Raw genomic sequence first — 16,532 nt, 5'->3', positions numbered from 1 at the left:
TTTCTCGCCAATTGGCTTGTACCCATGTTACGGTTCCACGTTATGATAATGTCGTAATTTACTCGTCATTCTTATGATAATTTTGTTCTTAAAAATGGAATAAAAAAAGAACCACATCGAATTTTCGAAAAATCGCTTCGAGGTGCACACCCCCATGCTACAAACTAACTTTGTGCTAAATTTCTTGAAAATCGGCCGAACGGTCTAGACGCTATGCGCGTCACAGAGATCCTTACAGACAGAGAGACTTTCAGCTTTATTATTAGTAAAGATAAAGATTGTGTGACATGTTTTATATTGTAACGCACTCTTAAGTCACATTCCAAAGAAGTTGTTGATCAAATTTTTGTGTTTGATGGAAATTACATGTAGTAGCGTATCTAAACCAATGACTCACAATTTGAGGTGAAATTAGTTGTAAGTAGTTAAAAGTTTTCCATTTCGTAAATTGTGTGAATTGGTTATTCTCAACCGCTGGTCTGCACTGACCTGTGGTGAAATTGAACTGGTGGTTAGGGGATTCAGTCTATGCTGAAAATAATTTCCATATTCCAAAAGTAATACTCATTATATTTCACTCGAGCTTTTCATGTTAATGAGCTAACTTTAAAATCTAGACCCCATAGTCTTTTCTTCGAGGGTTATATTCTTCATTTGGTGCGACTCATATTGTCAGTTTTTTAATTGCTCTAGATTCTGTTATTATTTTTGAAAAAAGTCCGACATTTTTCGCAAAAGTTTGTTATTCACATATATAATAATTATAACACACTAGAACCTCATTAATACTGGGACTAACAGGGTCCGGCTAGAAGGGGAAAAAGGTCGTCTGAAAAAATAAAAGAGCATATTAAAAAAAGTAACCTAGAAATTGAGCCAAGATATACACATACAAACTACTGTTCAAGTTAAAAATTGTATTTTGGATTACTAATACAATTTTTAATGAAATATAAAACTGCATGAGCGAAATATTTAGTATATAACATTATTTTGCAGGCATACCAAAATACATTATTGAGCCAGCTCGCCTTTTTTTTATACAGTATGTGCATCTAAATGACTGTCCGGATTATGCGAAGTCCGGTTTAATAAGGTCCGGATTAAGGAGGGTTTACAGTAATTCTATGTGTATCTTGGTTGTATCTTTGTATTTGAATATCTTTTGTAGAAAATTATAGTTCTGTTGCAATTTACTTACGTAAATGGTTTCTTACAGCTTTTAAAGTTTTTAGTACTAACAATAATGTGAGGGGGGGGGGGACGGTATGTGAAAAGGTCTTCACGTTTTTATCGGACCGCAGCGCAAAAAAAGTTGAAAAATGCCGTGTGAACTATGTCTGTAGAGTTTGTTCTTTTACAATGTGACTCTTAATGCGGAGAAAACAACATTAAAGCGTTTATCGCGTAAGCAGCGATTTATTTCAGAGAAAATACCAATGTTTATAAATTCAGGATTGCATAGAAAATTGCAGCCAATTTCAATGCAAAATGCCAAGCAGAATTTTTGGTTTTGAATTAAAAGTATAGTACAGTAAGAAAAAAAAGGCTTAATGTTCCATTTCATATTTTAAAACGTTACTCGATAGTTGAAAATATTAACAGTAGTTTGAAAATTGAAAAATAAATAAGTAAATAAAATAAAATATGTATGTATATAAATGAATAACACTAGTAGTTGCGATGTTTTGCTTTAAATAATATGCATTCATTTTATTAGCGTGCTAGTGTACAGTTCAACTGTTAGAATATTGTTTTCATCAAAGGAAAGAAACAAAGTGCTAGCTATTTTATAATCACCTGATAAATTGTTTTGTTAACAAACTTATCATAGCACCATGCTATGTTTCATCAATTACTTATGAAAATTATCAGATTTAATTTTAAGAAACATACTTCCAATTAAAATGTAATAAAAATCGCATTTAAAATATGAACCGCCTTATTTTAAATCAGTGTATCTGATTTTAAAAACAATCTGAAGGAAATATTTTCGTTTAGCTTCTAGGTTTTGCCAATGTTATCGGAGATGATTCTATTACAATAGTTAAATTAAATTACTTTTTAAACAGTACTCTTACGGGTTCTTAAAACTATATGTGATATCGGTTTAAATTACATATTGCCATAAGTAGGGAATGTGAGGCAAAATGAGATAGTTAAGATAACTAACATTAAAAAAATTGGCACATTGAAAATTTATATAATGCATAGATTTTTAGGAAATTAGGAAGAGTGACATTTAAAATATTTTTCTAATAAAACATTTTCTTTTTGATTTATTGAAACTATTTTTCTACAAATGAATAAATAAATAAGCGAATGAATGAAAATTAATGAAGGAAACAATAAATGAATAAATAAATAAAAAAAAAAGAATTGGTAAATTATGAGTTATTAAATGAGTGAACCAATATTAAATAAATAAACAATGCACTGGGCATCAGTAGATTTCAATTTATACTTAAAATGTTGATTATAAAAACTTGATCATTTTACTATAGCATTAATTATACTCGATAAATCACAAAATATTACAGTAGAAGCATAAAATTTTGATAACGACTTTTATTATCATGTACCTTGGTTTTTAGAGGTTATTACTTTCTGACAGGAATCAACTGCATGATTGAAAACATAGTTAAATTTCTATCAGATAGGTGGCGCAGCAAACTATTCTACCATTTCATTTCACCTCGCTATTCACTTTACTCCATATCGCCTTACTATCTCATAATTAGAAAGAAACTGTGAATACAACATTTTCTTCTTCACTATTTAGTTCTTTTTAACTAAAAGAAAGCTAACCATGAAGAAAATACGAAAAGGATACCATGATTTTTTTGTTCACGGATTTTTGATTTTATCTGAAGGAATTCAGCCGTTCGGCCGATTTTCATGAAATTTGGTACAAAGTTAGTTTGTGGCATGGGGGTGTGCACCTTGAAGCGATTTTTCGAAAATTCTATGCGGTTCGTTTTCTATTCCAATTTTAAGAACAAAAATATCATAAGATGGACGAGTAAATTGCGAAATTATCATAACGTGGAACCGTAACACGGGCACAAGCCAATTGGCGAGATACGAAATTATTACAACGGGGAACCGTATTATGGGTACAAGCCAATTGGTGAGAAGATTCACCATACATTATTTGTAAATATACAGGCGAACCAAAAGACCTTTTAATTTTTCTATTACGGGCAAAGCCGTGTGAGTACCACTAGTAAAGTAATATTCAAACGAGCTTACAAGTGTTAGGGTTCTTAAAAAAAAAGTTAAAAAAACATTTTTATTTGTTTTCGAAGATTTCGTTATCCTTTTTAAAAAATAATGTGATATTTAGAAAATCTCTAATGCAGTATACTATCAGTAAAACGTAACAAGACGAATAAATAATACTTATATTCAATACGAAATTTATGGAAAAAAATCTTTTCCCACCATAGAAAAGTTTATTTCTCTGTATGTCATAAAAAAACTGCTCTAGTTACTTTTTGTGCATGCATTTTTTCAGTAACAACACTCATAACGGAAATCAGAGAAAATGGGTAAAACGAATATCCGGTGTTCAACCTTTGTATGATATTCGAAAGATCTGTTATAAGAGATATGGCAGTAAATAGCACAGATGGGAGGAAAAAAAATTATATTAATTTGAATTTTTGGCATCTTGAATTCAAATTATGTTTTTCGCAATCACGAGCGTGTGTGTGTATGAATGCACGTGTGTGTTTGTGTAGGCGCATGTGTGTGTGTTTGTGAAGGCGAATGTGTGTGGGCGCGCGTGTGTGTGTATGTATGCATGTGTGTGCATGTTGTGTATGCAGTGCTGTGTGTGTAGGTGTTTGTGTGTGTGTATGTATGCAGGTGTGTTTGTGTCTGTGTACAGGCATGAGTGTGTGTGTGTGTGTGTGTGTGTGTGTGTGTGTGTGTGTGTGTGTGTTTGTGTCTGCGGGCAGGCATGAGTGTGTGTAAGCGTGTGTGTGTATACATGTGTGTGTAGGATATGGACGCAACCTGGAGACGGTTTTCGCAAGAGGAGCAGCACCGTGAGGCCGGTCGACGCGACGGTGGCGCTGGCAGAGGGTGCTGGCGAGAAAATAAAATGATAGGAATTCAAAACAGTCAAATGAAAACAATAAGCAATCGTGATTGCTCAAAAAAAAAAAAAAATGTTAAAATTCTTAACACGCTAACAAATTTTACAACGATGGACAATTATTACGGTGGACAGTTATCATTATTTCTTTTCTTTTTAAAATCTAGAGAAGCATCATTTTTATAACTAGAGAACTGTTTGAATGAAAACTTATAATTTTCTCTTGACAATATAGATTTTATTTACTAAGACTGCAATTAAAGTACTTGCAGCTTTTGCGATAAATAATATGAAAATTTTCATCTTTTATGATTCGGAAATTAAAAAAAAAATGTATTATGGAGGAAAACAATTCACTGATAAAAATGTTACCATGTAATTAGTTCAAGAGTTCTTATTCTTTTCTCAAAACCAATATTACTCCTCTCACCCTCCTTTCACCAGCTTAAAACATGCAAGCTTTAAATGAATCAATCCAAGCTTAAGTTTTTTTTCTTTAGTTTTTTACTTATGTCTTACCAATTCATTCTTTAACCTTTCAAAATTTCATAAAATTTTTGACGCTATTTCCTTCTATTTATCCTCAGCTTTATGTAGCCTTCTTTTCTTTACTAATAATATAGATGAAAGTCTGGATCTCTGTCTGGATGTCTGTTACGCGCATAGCGCCTAGACCGTTTGACCGATTTTCCAGAAATTTGGTGCAGAATTAGTCCGTAGGATAGAGTTGAGCACCTCGAAGCAATTTTTGAAAAAAATCGATTTTGTTCTATTTTTATTAAAATTTTAAGAACATTTTACCAAGCAAATTATCATAACGTGGACGATTAAATTTCCAAACTATCATAACGTTTAGAACCCCTATAAGTATTCAGGCCGACTTATCCGCCATTTTGGATCAAAAGGTGTTCTGACGCGATTGGCGTGTCATCGCCCTTTTCAGCTCAGTTTCGTACTCGCGCAATGTATTTTTTTCTCTCGCAAATATACAACGAGATTTGAATTTGGAATGAACTAATTATGTGAATACAAGAACGCAGATACGCAACGTAAAAATACAAGTACGCAAGAAATAAAAATAACTGTGTACATGCAAAAAAAGAGTAATATTTGTGTCACTTAACCTCCTTTACTTCATATCTTTTTAATTATATTTTAAAAGTATTAAATTATTTAATGATTGCCTAAGTTTGGTTTGAAATGTTTGTCAAAAAATCATAAAGGAAAATAAGTTTTAAATTTTATTTCAAAAAGGAATTTACATTAAAAAATTCCTGATAAAATGTCCCTCCCCCCTTCCCCCCAAAAAGAGAATTGATGGGCCTGATCCTCCGGTTAAAAAAGTTATTAGACCTAAAATCTTTAACAAAAAAATGGGTTAGTCCCTGACCCGGGAACCACTACAATTTCAAGTCCTGATATGCACTCTGCACTTTAAAGATAAATGACTTCAAAAATATTAATAGTTTGGAGCTATTTAGTGCTTTGAATGCAAAAATAATATCTTCACACACACACAATAGTTTGTAGCAATTTATGAATAGTTGTTTGTAGTCAATATTTACAACGTTTGTAAAAAAATAAAAAGGCTGAAAAATAAGTGTTTTCTAATAAAATGCTATATTTAAATTCAAGACTTAAGGCTTCAAATATTGTACAAAAATGTTGTACGACACAGTTAACACAGGACTTTTACATTAAATTCCTCCGCTCCCCAGGTTGAATACTGTAAGAGAAGTTACAGAACAAGTTACAACTGACTTTGTATTCAACTAGCTTATCAGATTTCAACTAGCTTGTTTACTTTCAAATTTGAAAAAGCTACGAGGGAAGCAGTACACCTAAAAGAGTATCCAATTTTTTTTTGTTGAAAAAATCATCTGATTTTAAAGCTTTTAAAGCTACGTTAACAACTTTCTGCAGCCATTTAAAAATGACGCCAAAGTTGTCGCCATAAGTTAAGAACCGCTCATTACAGAGAATAAATTTTTATGTCAACATTTCCATTATAGAAAAATGATTAAGTTCTTCTTTCAAAACAAAAAGGAGCAGAACCAACATTTATCAAGTATAGGGAACGAACGTTGTCAAGAATGAGCGAAAAACAAACAGATCGTAAAATTGATGCAATTTCAGTTGGCGAGCTATTCAGCTTCGCTAGTTAGTATTGTGGTCAAAAACTTTTTTAAACTATTCGATTATGATTAGAAATCTAATAATTCAATTATTACTACTATTACTTATGATATATGAGTGCATAAACTCTCTCATTTCTTTAACAGTATTAGAATTTCAAAGAAAATAAACTAGTCCATTTTCTGGCAACCTTGTATTCTTTGCAGCTTAGATTTTTATAATTAAATTAGAAATTAATCAGAAATGAACTGAAACTAATGTTCAAAATAAGTGTTTCAACCATACTGAAAATAAAAATACTTAAGAGTTTATGATATAAAGATTATTCACTTCGCGCAATCCAGCTCCAGGTCAAGGTTTCCAGTCAGCCACGTCGGCAATTAATAATCCACTTTTTCTTCTTTCTGCCTGATTCGGGAATCTAAACGAGCGGAATCCTTTCTCTGTACTGTTTGTACAATTAACTGCGGCACAGCCACCCATTTTTATGTCTTTAATGCAGCCAATAATAACATTGTTTTACAAGCATGCTCCACGGTGTTGGATCAAGAGCAGACGACTTTTGATCCAAGATGGCGGATGCGTCGGCTCCTTTACTACAGGGGCCTTAATAACGTTGAACCGTATCATGAGCAAGCAAATGAACTGAACATAGCAAATTGGCGAGAAATTCATCATCCGTAATTTGTAAATATACAGGGGAACCAAATGACCTTTTAATTTTCTACTACGGGCAAAGCCGTGCGGGTACTACTAGTAAATAATAAAAAAAAGAATTACCTCATCCTGAGGTGAACGTTATAGAATAGATGCTGCACCAAATTTTAACTAAAAATTACAAGGCGTCTTTCAGAAAGGTCATTGATATTTTTCATTCCCTTAGAACGCGAAGTAACCATGGTAACCAGTTTAAACGATTTTTTTTTTTCAAAACGAGGAAGAATATATGAGAGGGAGGCGAAGCCCTGGAGCAGACAAGAGCCAAGCGAAAAGAAATTCAACGATTTTAGCACATCTGTTATAGTTCTTTGAGCACGTATCGACTAAGATCGCCATGTGGTTCGAGAATTAATTGGATTCTAAATCTGCATTATGTTTGCAAAAAAATTGCAACTTAAAGTGAGCTCTTTTCATATCTTGACAAAACATAATGTATTGTAAGCTGGAATAGGTATAAGGGGAATTTCATTAAATGAGTCTGAGCATTGTTTTATTTTTTGCAAGCAGTACCCTCACGGCATTGCAGGGGATAGAATTATTAAAGAAAAGTTATAGCGGTAGTAAAACCAGATTGTAAATGGCAAAATTGGCAATTGCTCGGAGATTCGCGTCTCAAGGAACCCCTTTTAAAATCATTTGGTGGTTCCTTTTTTTGCCAGAAAAAAAATCTAAGTTAAAAATGAGAATTAAAAATAATAAAACTATAAAAACTATATAATCATGTGTATAGAAAAAAAATTAAAAAAAAAAGAAAGAAAGGAAAGCAGAGAGAGGGAGAGAGAAACGTATGCAGCTTTCTCTTTTGTTTGAAAAAAAAAGGAAGAAAAGAAAAGAGTGTATTGATTTTACTTCACTTTAATTCAACCACTCAATAATTAACTTTGGGCAGCGTTAATTTTCTGTAAAATTTCACGTAGGTTTTAGTTATAACTGCATTTCTGTTTTTTGAAGCAAATATTGGAAATCTCTGTAATTTTCTTGATTTTGTGGTACTAAACATGTCAGTGTTATTAGTTAATTTTTCAACGTTATTATTAACGTCTTATTCAGTTCCATTTATTATTTTATTTGTTAAAAATCGTTTTCATTTATTGCGATATATTAAGCCTTTTTTCACGTTTTTTTTTCATTAATTTTGTCCATCTGGTTTTACTTTTACTGAAAACTGGGGAAAGAAAGAAAGAAACACTTCAAAATCATTCAATTCATTTTATGTTGCAAAGTTCGATATCAAAGAAAAAAAAATCACTTCATACAAAATCTACCATCTTTAAATTACCTTCTAGAACGCACGCTCTAATCTTTGAGTTCATTAAAGGAAGTATTTGAGAAATTAATCGGCTTACATCTGGAAATCCTCGTTTCCCCTCTGCCCTCTGACGTGTATGGCTTCGCAGACGTAGCAAAACGCCAGCCTAAATATCTGATTTGTTATTAGATTGCTTCAGGACAGATGTTTCCCAAATATTTATCCATTGAAAGTTGTGTAAAACTTTTCAGGTTTCTTTTGCTGAAAACTGACAGTTCACTTTTACCTCGATTAGAGAACATTTTTTCGGGAAAAGAAATTAAGGGGAGTCAGTACCCTAAATACTTGAAAAATTTGATTTCTTGATTTTTATATATTTTGAAACTCCATTTCAATACCTTTTTAATGATGCAAATGTCTTGATCGTGCTCACATTAGAAGTAAGTTAAAATCAGCTTTTAAAAAATGTACACACATGTTGATATGGTATAATTTTCCCCTTTAAATTGCAATATCTCGAAATGTTATTTTTGCAAGTAATTATTCCTTTTTCTCATGAACTAAATTGTGTTAGGCTTTGAAATTTTTACCACCTATTCCATACATCTAATTGCATATACTGAAGTAAATTTTTTCTCACATTCCAAAAATTTTTTTTTATAAAGCTCATTTCGTGTTGCAAAATGGTATGTTTTGAAAAAAAAAAAAGAAAACAGTAACTTACGCATTAAATTTTTTTTTAAAATAAGCTTCCTTTCTGTAAAATTTTATTTCAGTATAGAGACTATACTTAAGGTACAGAAAGAATTTCATAATTGTATCTTTAATAGATTTTCAGAAAAAGGTACATGAACCTGTGCAAATTAACATTGACGGTAGAGGGGGTACAGAGTCCCCTTAAAAAAAGTACTGTCGTTCATTAAAAAATATGGAACCTCGTCGCAATAGTTATTAAAATCTGTTGAGCAATTATACAATTATTGCAGTGGATCTCAGCCTGTGGTCCTCGGATCATTAGTGGCCTGTGAGCTATTTTCATGTGGTTAGCGACAGGCCCTTATTACCCAAAAATGCACGGGCAGCTTGAGTTTCCCCACAGAAGTTTTAGGGGACCCAAAATATCACTGAAAAACTGTGCTTATTAATTCCATTGTCTGCTTTTAACTGTGTTTTGTAAAGAGATTGCAAACATTTGAGCTTGCTAAATAAAAATGTTTAAAATTCTTAAATTATTGAAAGTGAGGACACATTTGATAAAATGTAGCTACATGCAGGATTTTCAAGTGTGGGATTTCATTCAACTCTGTTAAAATGTACTTTTATGACATTTAATTTTCTTGTGAAGTGTCAAATATGATTCAAAATGATACTATCCAAATTTTCTGAGAATTCAAGTGCGACATCTTTGCTAATAATAAAGCTGAAAGTCTCACTGTCCGGAGGATGTCTGGATCTCTGTGACGCGCATAGCGTCTAGACCGTTCGGTCGATTTTCGTGAAATTTGGACGAGTTAGTTTGTAGCATGGGGGGTGTGCACCTCGAAGCGATTTTTCGAAAATTCGATGGGATTCTTTTTCTATTCCAATTTTAAGAACAAAACTATCATAAGATGGACGAGTAAATTACGAAATTATCATAGCGTGGAACCGTAACATGGGCACAACCCAATTGGCGAGATACGAAATTATCATAGCGTGGAACCGTAACATGGGTACAAGCCAATTGGCGAGATACGAAATTATCATACCGTGGAACCGTAACATGGGCACAACCCAATTGGCGAGATACGAAATTATCATAGTGTGGAACCGTAACATGAGTACAAGCCAATTGGCGAGAAAATTCACCATACATTATTTGTAAACATACAGGCGAACCAAAAGACCTTTTAATTTTTCTATTACGGGCAAAGCCGTGTGGGTACCACTAGTATGTAATAAAAAAAATTCTATCAGTCGGTAAGGAGGAATAAACTTAACTCCGCTGGCCCACTTAGTATTAGTCAGTGTTGTATCCATGTGCATAGAATGTTTAGAAAAATTTCCCCAAACAAAATGTGGGAGGCCCAAAATGAGGCCGAGCTTCCCCAAATTTCAGAGGTTCATCGGGTCCTCGTCTGCGGACAGATAGTGAAAATTGATCGATATCATTTTTATAGAAGTATAACTTTTGAATTCATCTCATTTCACCTAATATAATTGTGGTAAAAATATTATTTCTATCGTATGTGGTCTGCTTAGGAGTTCAAAGATTACTGAGGACCCAGTGGTCCTCAGTAGTAGAAAGGTTAAGAACCACTGAAGTAGAGTATTAATCAGCAAATTAAACCAATATTTATATATAAAAAAAAAGTAACGTGAAATAAATTGAGAAAGGATGCTGGGCCTGCGTCCAGGAGAACCCATAGCACCTACAGCTTTGAAATTCGGTACAAAATTACTTAGAGTCCTAAAGGGGAAGGGGGGTTGCACCTGGGGTATTTTTTTATTTCGAATTAGTTTTTTTGTAATTATTTTTTTAAGCTAAAACTTCGCATGATTTGACTTTTAGCGAAAGCCCTAGGCTCAGCTCAATTCAATTCCAGCCCGGAGCTAAAGAGTAAAATACCACTAGAGATCACGGATTTGAAAGCGGCTTTTCGAACGTACAAAACGGCCGTTTGCTATCTTTAGGAGGCCCTAAGCTGTGAAATTTGGTTGAACCTTGGGGGAGGGTTGCTCTTTGAAGCGTTTCGTTGAAAATAATTTTGTTACATGTATTTTTATCAATTTCCTTTCGTCTTCAGATTGGACTGAGATTTTTTTTTTCTCAAAATTTAATGAGCTCTCTACTGAAACTCTATTTTTTTCGGGAAGAGGAGGGGCGATTTTTATTTTTGTTCTATTCATAACGTGTATTTTGATCTGATTCTTCTTAACAGCCACTTTAATAATTCTCAAACTAAATGAGATTCCGAGGCAGTTTTTGGGGGTTGGTGAGATGTACCGAGCAGGAGGCGGAGCCCCTTAGTAATTTAGAAAAAAAAAAAGGTTAGTGGGAGGGTGCTAACCGTCAAAAAATTTTCTTAACTGCACATCTGACTGTTTTATAACTTTATATATGTAGGGTTTGTCATTATAATAACTGTTATTGCTATTTAATTGTTTAATTATGACTTTATTATATTTTAAAGCTGCCTTTTTGATACAAATAGTGCTTAAACTCAGAGAGAGAGAGAGAGAGACAAAGTTAATTGCTCTCTTTTTGCATATAATTATTTTGAAACAACTTACAGCCTTTATCTAAAACAAAAGCAAGAAATAGTTAAAATCTGAAATTTCACGACAGAGAGAGAGAGAGAGAGAGGAGACCATAGTTTAAACTTGACATGAGTCATGTTATTAATTACTGTCACGTTTCAACAAATTAATAGCTTACAAATTAGTGCTCAAGTCATTTAAAGAACTCAGATTTTGAAGGCTAAGGTGACTGCAAGAAAAAAAAAATCTCAAAAGAGAAATATATATATATATATATATATATATATATATATATATATATATATATATACATATATATATATATATATATATATATATATATATATATATATATATATATATATATATATATATATATATATATATATATATATATATATATATATATATATATATATATATATATATATATTAAAAGTTGATTTCCCCCGCCACTTATTCATGAAGAAAAGAAACGCTGTTCCCCAAGCATTTCAAAATTAAGAGAAGCTAGTTTATTTTATACACACACATACACACACACAAACATCTACACACATTCATTCCTGCACACAGACACAAACACACATGCCTACACACACATACACATACCTCCTACACACAAAAACACATCCCTCCCTCACACGCCTACGTACACACATTCGTGATTGCGAAAAACATAATTTGCCTTCAAGATGTCAAAATTCAAATTATTTTTTTTCTTTTGTAATTTTTAGCAGGCTAGCACCGCGGGTTCTTCAACCAAACTTTGAGAAACTCTGCTATAGATGAATCAAGGTGCGAAAACTCTTAAATAACTAGAAACTTAAAAGATCCTTTTTGTAAAGTAGGAATGAAAATTTTCATTTCTGCCTAGGCAGCAGTAACAATTTACGTGGAACTAAGTCTTCCATGATGGGCACTACACTGCCGTGTGCAGGTAAACGGCAGTATCTGCAGAAATGAGTTTTCGAGATATTTGAAGAAATGTGTGGTGTATTCAATTCTTACAATAGAGAAATGTTGGAATTAGACTTTTATTTACGCACCTTTTTTTTCAGTCGAAACCAAATAAGTGAGCTTGTACAGTAAAGATAACGTATAATAGACTAGCTGCGTTGCCCGGCTTTGCCCGGTCTACTTTGAAAATAAAAATTGTGTCAAGTGATGTATATTCAACTATCAGGGTTAAATAAAAGAAAAAAAAACCATCATGCAAAATTTCCCCTCAAACAATGACGGCAGATTTTAAAATGCTTCTAAGAAATTAAAATAAAATGAGAAAGTTGGATTTAAAAAGCTTAACCAGGGGAACACGAAGTAAAATAACTTTAAGAATTGAAAGTGAGAACGATGGAAATAAACAATGGATTCAAAAATGTTACCGTGGAAACGCAAAATAAAATGGTTAAAAACTTGAATGCAGAACAGATTTTCAACTTCATTTAATTCGCTTGTAACTTTTTTTCTAATGGAGATATAGGGTTGAATTTTCGACCGTAGGTCGAGTTATATCTGGAGTAAAAAATGCAACTCTTTTCAATGGTGGAAAAAAGAAAACTGTGCGATAATTCCTTCGCTTTTTATTGATAAATTTAATGAAGAATGTAGTGCCTAAATTTCAGTTAAGCCTAAACAAATTCGAGCAAAAAATTTAAGTAACTCCCGCCGTAATTGAGTTAGAACATTGAAACAAATTGCGCAGAACGCGGAAAATTCTGCTCTTTCCAACGATATTTAATATTAATCTATGCAAGTAATTTTTCACCCCCATATTCAGGAATTTATGTGAAAATTGGGCCTAAATTGCAATAGAAAAGAACTATTCATTGAATTGTTTTCGAACTGGTCTGGAAACCTTTTCAGGACTTAAAGGAAGAAACTGAAAATTTCAGCGAAATCGGCCGCGTAGTTCTCGAGTTTTGCGAGTTCAAACACACAGACGCTTTTTAGAGACTTCATTTTATACTATGTAGAGCTGAGAAAAATGCAGAATAAAAAAATTGTAGTTACTACCCTTTACCTGTACACGGCAGTTCACGAGTTTTGCGAGTTCAAACACACAGACGCTTTTTAAAGACTTCATTTTATACTATGTAGAGCTGACAAAAATGCAAAATAAAAAAATTGTAGTTACTACCCTTTACCTGCACACGGCAGTTCACGAGTTTTGCGAGTTCAAACACACAGACGCTTTTTAAAGACTTCATTTTATACTATGTAGAGCTGACAAAAATTGCAAAATAAAAAAATTGTAGTCTCTACCCTTTACCTGCACACGGCAGTTCACGAGTTTTGCGAGTTCAAACACACAGACGCTTTTTAAAGACTTCATTTCATACTATGTAGAGCTGACAAAAATGCAAAATAAAAAAATTGTAGTTACTACCCTTTACCTGCACACGGCAGTTCACGAGTTTTGCGAGTTCAAACACACAGACGCTTTTTAAAGACTTCATTTTATACTATGTAGAACTGACAAAAATGCAAAATAAAAAAATTGTAGTTACTACCCTTTACCTGCACACGGCCGTTCACTACTAGGGTTTTTTCTGTTTAATGAATGCTAAAACCACTTTATTTTATTTTATTCAGTAAGAGGTTCAGAAGTGGAAAAGGGTTGCAAAAGAATATTCTGACTTTAAAAGATAATTTTCTTTTGAATTTTAAATGCATTGAATTTACGGTAAAAAATACTTATAGATTAGAATTCATCTTGATTAACGGAGTCCCTGTTTTAGATGATATTTGTTGTGTTATATGAAACAAAGCATCAGTACTAAATATTTGTCTCACTAGGTAGTACTTAACGTATTGCTATATGCATAAAGTTTTGCGCGAAAAAATCATAAATTAGAGCAGGAGTCTTCAATCTGGGTTCTGCTGAACCGTAGGGTTTCCTGGAACTTTGGCAGGGGTTCCACAAGAGATCACTATTTGCCTCATCAAAACTGCATCATTTTAGTAAAATTTTAATTTTTATGAAAGATGGAATTCTTAAAGGTAGTTAGTTTGCTTGTAATTTTAAGAGAAAATAAATATTTTATAGATAAAATAAAATGATTCCAGTTAAAAAAAGTTTAGCACTCGAATATTTTACGATTAAAAGCCGAAGTTTAAAATTCTGGGAATAAAGTGCAAATGGATTGAGCATAATGCAAAAAAATTATGTTTTGAGCAAAGCAATAAATGGTCACGTTATTCAAAGGGGTAAAAAGGAGGATTGCTAGGGAAAGAGCCCGAAATGCACTAATTTTTGTGAAGGATGGAATTCTTAAAGGTAGTTTGCTTGTAAGTTTAAGAAAAAATAAATATTTCATAGATAAAATAAAATTATTCTAGTTAAAGAAAAGTTGAGTACTCGAATATATCACGATTAAAAGGCGAAGTTTAAAATTCTGGGAATAAAGTGAAAATGAATTCAGCATAATGGAAAAAAAGGTATGTTTTGAGGAAAGCAATAAATGGTCACGTTATTCAAAGGGGTAAAAAGGAGGATTGCGAGGGAAAGAGCCCAAAATGCACTAATTTTTATGAAAGATGGAGTTCTTAAAGGTAGTTTGCTTGTAAATTTAAGAAAAAATAAATATTTTATAAATAAAATGAAATTAATTTTAGTTAAAGAAAAGTTGAGTGCTCGAATATATTACGATTAAAAGCCGAAGTTTAAAATTCTGGGAATAAAGTGCAAATGAATTGAGCATAATGCAAAAAAAAAAAATATGTTTTGGGGAAGGCAATAAATGATCCCGTTATTCAAAGGGGTAAAAAAAAATGAGGAAGAGGGGGATTTTGAGAGGGAAAGAGGCCAAAATGCACTAATTTTTATGAAAGATGGAATTTTTAAAGGTAGTTAGTTTGCTTGTAAGTTTAAGAAAAAATAAATATTTTATAGATAAAATAAAATGATTCCAGTTAAAAAAAAGTTTAGTTCTCGAATATATTACGATTAAAAGCCGAAGTTTAAAATTCTGGGAATAAAGTGCAAATGAATTGAGCATAATGCAAAAAAAAAATATGTTTTGAGGAAGGCAATAAATGATCCCGCTATTCAATGGGGTAAAAAAAAAAAAAAAAAAAAAAAAAGAGGAAGAGGGGGATTTTGAGAGGGAAAGAGGCCAAAATGCACTAATTTTTGTGAAGGATTGAATTATTACAGGTAGTTTGCTTGTAAGTTTAAGAAAAAATAAATATTTTATAGATAAAATAATATGATTCCAGTTAAAGAAAAGTTGAGTATTCGAATATATCACGATTAAAAGCGCAAATTTAAAATTCTGGGAATAAAGTGCAAATGAATTTAGCTTAATGTGAAAAAAAATTATGTTTTGAGGATGACAAAAAATGATCCCGCTTTCGAAGGGGTAAAAAAGAGGATTGCGAGGGAAAGAGCCCAAAATGCACTAATTTTTATGGAAGATGGAATTTTCAAAGGTAGTTTGCTTGAAAGTTTAAGAAAAAATACAGATTTTACAGATAAAATAAAATTATTCTATATTACGATTAAAAGCCGAAGTTTAAAATTCTGGGAATAAAATGCAAATGAATTGAGCATAATGCAAAAGAATTATGTTTTGAGGAAGGCAATAAATAATCCCGCTATTCAAAGGGGTAAAAAAAAATGAGGAAGAGGGGGATTTTGAGAGGGAAAGAGGCCAAAATGCACTTACCCGTTTTCAGGGTGAAGGAGAAAACCAGAGCTGCAGTGAAACGACGGTGCCGGGTCCTTGTGCTGCGGGCTGCCTGCGCTATCCGGCGGGCCTCCGAACGGGCGGCGAGCGGCCATCTGTCGCTGCGGACACCTGCCGTTGGATGTGGGGCTGTCGCGCTGGCGGCACACCCCTATAGGCGAACGAAACAATATCCTGGTCAGAGGGGGCGGAAAGGAGAGATTAAAAAAGAAAAGGATAAATAACAACTATCGAATGAAATAAACAAAGAACAATAAAGAAATTCGAAAACTAACTGATGTTGTGGCAATAGGAGCCAATCGTTGTTGTTATGGTTGCCATGGGAACGAGCCTCCCCTATTGGTCAACTCGGCAACAGGTACAATGCACACCGTTACCTTTTGGTTGTTTGCTT

General features: G+C 32.9%; 1 long non-coding RNA gene across 1 annotated transcript in view; it reads right to left on the bottom strand.

The window, feature by feature from the left end:
• LOC129226553 (uncharacterized) overlaps positions 1-16,260 on the bottom strand; it is a 28,096-nt gene extending 11,836 nt beyond the window's left edge. The window contains exon 1 of the long non-coding RNA XR_008580797.1: positions 16,118-16,260. This is a non-coding gene — a long non-coding RNA (uncharacterized LOC129226553). The remainder of the gene's footprint in view (positions 1-16,117) is intronic.
• Between the last annotated feature and the right edge of the window lie 272 nt (positions 16,261-16,532).

This window comes from Uloborus diversus, chromosome 7 (assembly GCF_026930045.1).
Source record: "Uloborus diversus isolate 005 chromosome 7, Udiv.v.3.1, whole genome shotgun sequence".
In the NCBI taxonomy this organism is placed as follows: domain Eukaryota; kingdom Metazoa; phylum Arthropoda; class Arachnida; order Araneae; family Uloboridae; genus Uloborus; species Uloborus diversus.
This window is presented reverse-complemented; position numbering and strand designations above follow the sequence as displayed.